Genomic DNA, 7,273 nt, shown 5'->3' with positions numbered 1-7,273 from the left:
GTCATTACATCTACTATTTTTGAACTTATTTCAAGGACACCATCTATGTTCTGTGGTTCCATCCACGATCCATAAACACCATTCTTAAAATTTAGACGGATTTCACTAACTCTAAACCTGATTCTACAAGCCACATCTACGGCCCATGGTTCCATCTACGTTCCATAAGTTCTACTCGTGTCATGACCCGATTCCTCAAGAGATGATGGCGCCTACTATAACCCACCAATAGGCAAGCCAACCCATATCCCAGAACTACAACTAATGGGATTAAGGGAAAATTACCAAACTCAACAAAACAATAACATAAATAACAGGAATCATACATGAAGAAATAGAAGTAAGCTAAAACTATATACAAATAAGAGATCCCTTCCGAAACCTAAAAGTCACATGTACAGATGTACTAACAAACATGAGTAAAAGTCCTAAAAGTGCACCACAGAAACAAGACTATCTCAAAAAGCAAACGACAAGTCAATATATATAAAAAAGAAGATAGGTAAGTCCAGGACATTGTATACTTACCCTCGTCTCCAAATATGACGGCAGTTGGCTCGAGATCAAAGTTGATAGTTGGTGATCGGACCTGCATCATAAAATCAAATGTAGAGTGTAGTATGAGTACCAAAATAATAGGACCTAGTCGACAGCATAGGTAGACTGAGCAAGAAAATCAAAAGTAATATAAAATATGAGAATCTAAAAGACCTCCAAAAATAAGAATGAGAAATCTAATAGGTAGGCACACCAGAAAACTAGCACACAAAGAAAAGAAGAGTAGCTAACATGAGCTCTCATAAATTTGACGGGTATGCTCGTACATAATTTAAATGTGAAACCCGAGAGGACTCCCATAGGTCAAAAGGTGCAAGGAAGAGTTGAAGTGTCATAAGAGAATCTGACGAAGTTCCCATCAATGCCACAACTTCCTGTGGACTTGAACCAAACCAATTCGTGAGCCTAAAGCATTAACCAAAATTGGAAAGAGTTAAGGACTTCAACCAGATAAAGATGAAAGAATCAAGGACTTGAACCAAGACTTGGAGTAACCAAGGACTTGAACCGAGACTTGGAGTAACCAAGGATAATCGTGGACTTGAACCACGTATAAATATCACCAAGGACTTGAACCAACGTGAAAGTAGCGATGGAATTGAACCAAGGCTAAAAGTAGTTATGGACTTGAACAAAGGCTAAAAGTAGCTATGGAATTGAAACAGGATTGCAAACGGCGGTGGATGTGAACCATGACTGAAGAAAACCAGGGACTTGAGCTAATGCTATAATACCAATGCAAGGACTTGAACCGTATCCAATGCAGTAAGTTGGGGGTTTGAGCCACAAATAAAGGCAAATTGGCTAGAAATAAGATCAGCAGTCAACTGAGCATCACAATATGTACCCCTAATTCAATTGTCATTAATAAATTACTCTAGCCCAAACAATATCCAATCAGAATTGATGAGTAGCTTTCAAACTAAGAATCAAGTAATCCAGAACCGGCAGAATAATGGAATTATGCATAAGAGGTTCTAAAAGAGGTGTTACTACCTAGCTAAGTATAACACCCCCCAATATGTTTTGCTAATATTCAAACATTTCTTCACGTGAGTGTAGACTCGGACCGAAGGACTTGTAAATTTACACATGAGTTAGGATCAATTCCTAAGTAATTGAAGTGTGTTAGATGTGTTTAGGGGTTATAAGGGATCTCTAACACCAAGTCGAGTCCAAAGAACTCCAATCGATTAAGTTTTTGGGTGAGTTAGTATTAGGGTCAACTTCAAATAACCATATCTCCTAGAATATAAATAAATGGATGTCCCACTACCTACAAAATTAAAGGACGTTGAGTCTTCTTTCCAACGCCACTAAGAAGGTAATTTTTAGAGTTCGAAGTCAAAGGATATGACGATCCTAAGATGAACTAGCACGACAGAAATTTTAGGCCTGGGCTGCAACTACTGGGGATCTGGGCTTGGCGCTGCAGTGGCGCGCCACTATGAGGTGTGCAGGGTTTTTCAAGCCAAATTCCAAAACCCAGAAAATATGGCCTTGGCACTGTAAGGGTGCGACGCGCCACTATCGCGCCAAGAATGTGCCTCAGTAGTTTGGTCCTTGGCGCGGCGAGCCACTAACCGATGTGCGGGTTTTTAGGCGTAATCGACCTGGCGCTGCAATGGCGCGATGCACCACTATCGCGCCTGGAATGTTTTCAGCCTATTTTTCAAAATTTTGGAGAAAGGGCAATTTGGGAATTTGTCCAAAATTATATATGTATCATCCTTGAACATTTTGGGGACATATTTTCAGCCCCTCTCTCTCTCTAGAAAAGCTCTAGAAAGATCCTCTCTCTTCCTCTTCTTCTTCTCCAAGTCCTTTAACAAAGTATTGTTCCAAGAGCTTCAAGATTCGAGTTCTCCATTGAAGAACCAACCACAAGGTTTTCTTCAAGTCTTCACTAAGGTAAGTAAGGCTAACCTAAAATATGGATTGAATTCTTCCATATGCCCATAGATGTGTTGGATAGGAGTTGTGAAAGAATTGAACCTTCTAAGAAGGTTTTTCTTGAAAGTTTTCCTAAACTATAGAATGTTTTTAGCTACTATTGGTTGATTGATGTTTTTAATGACTTGAGTTACTAAATAGTTATCTTTCATAATTATTGACTACAATTGTATCTTTGTATATAGAATTATAGATGTTGACGATATTCTTGAGTTGAGTTTTGTTGAGAGTATGGATTCATGTTTCATTCACATGAACCCAAGCTGAGATTTCTTTGGTCATAATTTGTCTTGAGTTGAGATGGATAATTTTGTGTATATGTATATTGATTGGAATGAAAAGAATGAATTGGATAGTTAAGAATGTCCTTTTGCTTCCATAAATTGAACATAGGACTAAAATAAGGATTTTGGAGTAGATGTTTGATGATTGATGTGATGATGATATTTGACAATGATGTAATAATAATGTTTGATGATGATGATGATGTGATGATGATGTTTGATGAGGATATGAATAATGGTATTTGATGATGATGTGAATGGAGAGGTTTTGTTGATGAGGATGTTGTGTGATGAAGTGGATTGGAGTCTAATGTGATTTTGTGGTATGTGATGTGCATAATTTGAGTTAATTGGAGTCTTAGGAATATTTTGAAAATAAATGATCTTTTGAGGAGGAGCTTTAAATAAATTATTTGTGAACCTTTTTGCATAAACTATTTACACACTATTTTGAGTCTAAAGAATTATTAGTTTCATCTATGATTTAAAAAGAGTTTAAGCATGAGTTGAGTTTGAAAAGTCTTTTAATTATTTTGAACAAAAGTATTTTGAGTATAAATGAGTTGAACATTTTTACATAAAAATGTCTATTTTGAGGTAGAGTTGAGGAGTTGGAATTATATTTTAAATGCATATAATACTTTCTACATCTATTGAGTTGAGATGGTATCAATTTAAAGAAAAGAGTTTGATGATTTGACATGAGTCGATTTGAAAGAAGGTCCAATGAGGCCAAATTTAATTTGAGTTTTGAAAAGAGTCCAATGAGACTAAATGAGTTGATTTGAAAGAGTCCAATGAGACTAAATGAGTATTTTGAGTATTTTACTCACTTGATAGATATGAGCATATTGAGTCTTGGGAGGAGTATCGAGCACCGAATTGGGAAAGAGTATAGTTCATACTCGAACCAATAAACTACATCGCCAAACGTAGGAGGGGATGGAACCGTTAAATTCGGATGCTTCCCATGGGATCGAATCGTTAAAGTCAGATGTTTCCCATTTTATTGTCCTGACATTATAGGACTTGGTTGGATTGGATCCATGATTGGTTGATTCATTCATACCCTGGCAAGGTATGAACGGATGTGGCAATAATGTCAGCTTGTTGTACTATCACTCGCTCATATGGTGATGGTTGTCGGTTAGAGAAACTTCCAATTGAATGGATTGTACTGGATATGATTGATTTGAATATGATTGTAGATGATTTGAGTTGAATTGTAAAACATTGCATAATTTAATTTGCATAGTTATTGAGTTGAGTCCTTTGAGTTGATTGTTGAGTTGATTTTATATGATCGAATTAGGTGATGTGTGATGGATTGGATTATATGATATGTTATTGGATAGTGTACAATGGAAGGGTATATGATTGGATTAGATCAGATCGTATATGACCGGATTGCACCGATTGTATATGATTGGATTGAATTGGATGATATACGATTTGATTGAACTGTATTGTGTATGATTCGATTGGATTGTATGATGTGTGATTGGTCTTTGTCTAAAAATGTATTCTTACTTTAGACTTATGACGCCTTATTTAAGTTTCTCTTATATTTCTGATGTGAGATATTTGGATCGATTATATTCTTCCTTGAGGTATGTTTCATTCTGCCATATTACATACTCGTACATTCCATGTACCGACGTCCATTTGGACCTTCATCATTTCATGATGCAGAGACAGGTTTAAGAGATCTTCAATAGGAGCACCATTGGGGATCTAATCATATTCAGCGTATTGGTGGGTCCTCCCCTACATTCGGAGGATATTGCTTATGTCATTCTTGCGTCGAGTTACCTCTTTTCATTTGATTTTAGGTAGCCATGAACATGTCATTGGCACCAATTAGATAGTAGTGATAGAGGCTTCATAGACTAGATAGTGAAGGGTCGATTGAGTATTTCTTTTCTTAAATTATTCTTGTCAAACTATTTTTAATGGAAAATAGTAGAGTTGATTTGTTGGCCCATGGCCTTTTTTCTTTGGGTGAGATTGATGTTTTGAGTTGCCCATCGAATATTTTCTTTATTATTTTTGTCTTCCACTGATTGAATGAATGAACGGATGTGTGATCAGGATATGTGGTTCACTTGGGAGCCAGAAATGGTTTCTGAGTGCCGGTTATGTCTAGGGTACCCTCCCAGGGTGTGACACTAAGGCCCAGGCTGTCAGGCTCAAATCTGTTAAATTATTCAATAGGGAACTAAGTCATCCGAAGTGACATCGGAAAGGTTTAAAGGCCTACGGCTCTACAACTATACAAGTCTATGGTAATCCCTAGGTATGAATGATTAACAAATACAATAGATATGCTTCAACAGCCTGAAATACCCAAAATATAGCCTAAAGGCAAGGATTCTAGGAATTTAACATGATCAACAACCAAGCACCCCCAAATCCACACAATTTAACATACAAATGCTTGATCATGCTCAGTCTAAGAAGAAGGAAGTCGTAGCCTACCTGTAGGCCTGCCATGAGCGCCCCAAATCATGTAATCGAAGCTTTTCCCTTCCGTAAGGCATTAGAATGCTGCCACACTATCAAAAATAGAATCATAATGTTATAACAGTCACTTTAACACTAAACCTATCAAAATCAGAGATAGACCAATTTTAGAGTCAAAAAGGGAATGTGGAACCGCTCTAGTAATTCTGGAATTAACTTTGTGAAAAGGTCCTAAATATCTCTCCAAACTTGTGTTCCAAAATGGAACATTATTCGGGGCTCGGAACAGCCCAAACAAAGACATGTAATAATTTTCGAATTTAAGCTCAATAACACAATAATGGCAGCAACTATTTCTAAGAATTTACCTCAAACGAAGATTTCCCGACACCTTTCAATCACTAACTGCATAGCCACAACCTTCTCGAACCCACAAGACTTTGAATCACCAAAATTGGACAAGAATTGAGGGAGAAATTGCAAACTGAAATTGGGAAATGATGGATGATCAGGGTCTGGTCTTAATTTAAAAGACCAGATAAGATTCTTCTTCGCATTCACGAAGGACAGGGTCGCGATAGGAAAAATTCCTCACCATGATTGTAATGCAGGAATATGCCTGCACCAAATTTTTGCTGCAATAGCAGTTTTGGCCAAGTCTAAACTCTCCGACGTGGTGCTCGAAATTCATTCAAAACTCTGTGCGTGCAAATGAGATATGCTACCCTAACAAATTTGATGTTTCAGACTAATGGCGCAGTCAAAATTTCTATACGAGGTTATTTTTGACAAAAAGTAGGTCCCACACCCAAGGCCATTTTTAGCCAATTTCCACAATGGGCCTTGAAATTATATTAGAAGCCTCAAAAAGTGCACAAAGGGTCATTCTAGACCAAAATTGGCATTTTGAAACTAACTGGACTAACATAATTTTCATTCGAGTGCATTTTCTAAGAATGTTGACCAAAGTCAAACTTAGACCAAATTTCAAAGGCTAAAACGCCAAATGATCCAAACTTGCATCGAAAGCCTCGATACTTATATTGACCATGCTACTAGCCTAGTTTGTCTATTCCAGAGCTGATAGAAGTGTCTGAATTCCATTCTGAGGTCGTTTACCTGATGTTATGACTGAAATAAACCTTTTAAGTTTCAAAAACTCCAAAATAGGGAAACGGGCCTAAAACCCAAACAAAAGACCAGGCTACGAACAGTCAGTGCCAGAAAGTCATAAATGACTTGGAGTTTCTATAAGAACACTCTAAATGATGAAATGAATGCATTATATCAAAAATGACCAGGAGGGTCAATACAGCTCGTGATTCTCAAGTTTCTTCAGAATTTTCCAACTTCTATTCTATTATGGGTTTGATCTGGACTAGAACTTTTTGGGGTGTTACAATTGGAGTCAGGGAATTCTAACTCTTAACTTGCTCCTACGACTTCATTTCATTTGGCAAGGCATGCCAATGATATCTCATGAGAGCTTTTCAAGGTATCCAGTTAGACCCCGGGTAATAGATATTTATCCATTTTAGCCAGCCTTTCCATTACTAATTGATCTTGCTATCTAACCTATTACTTTATTATATGATCTTTTATTGACTTAAATTCATTTTTTTCTTTTTCTCGAGCCGACTTCATACATGCTTTTACTTATAGAAATAGTCATGTCAATCTTCTCGGCAAAGAAGAACTCTTTCGTGCCTTGTTCTTAAGCATTTCTTTCTCTATCTATGGTCAAGCCAAAACCTGAGGGGAAAGAAAACCGCTTTCTTATCAATTAGAAGGACAAACAACGGAGTTGCTCATCCTGAAAAATGAAGTATGCTTTGGTAAGATGGAAGAAACCAAGTATAGGAGAAGGCATGGTAGGCTCAAAAGAAGCGGGAAGTAAGTTTTCTTTTGCTTATTTAAATAAAATATTTCATTCAACAAGTAGGTTTGGTGATATTTCCATTGTGAATGTGATATGAAAGGGTAATATCAATTTTAGAACTAAGCATGGCGGTGTG

Source organism: Solanum dulcamara, chromosome 10 (assembly GCF_947179165.1).
Source record: "Solanum dulcamara chromosome 10, daSolDulc1.2, whole genome shotgun sequence".
NCBI classification, from domain to species: Eukaryota; Viridiplantae; Streptophyta; class Magnoliopsida; order Solanales; family Solanaceae; genus Solanum; species Solanum dulcamara.
The sequence above is the reverse complement of the archived record's forward strand: the minus strand, read 5'-3'. Positions refer to the sequence as shown.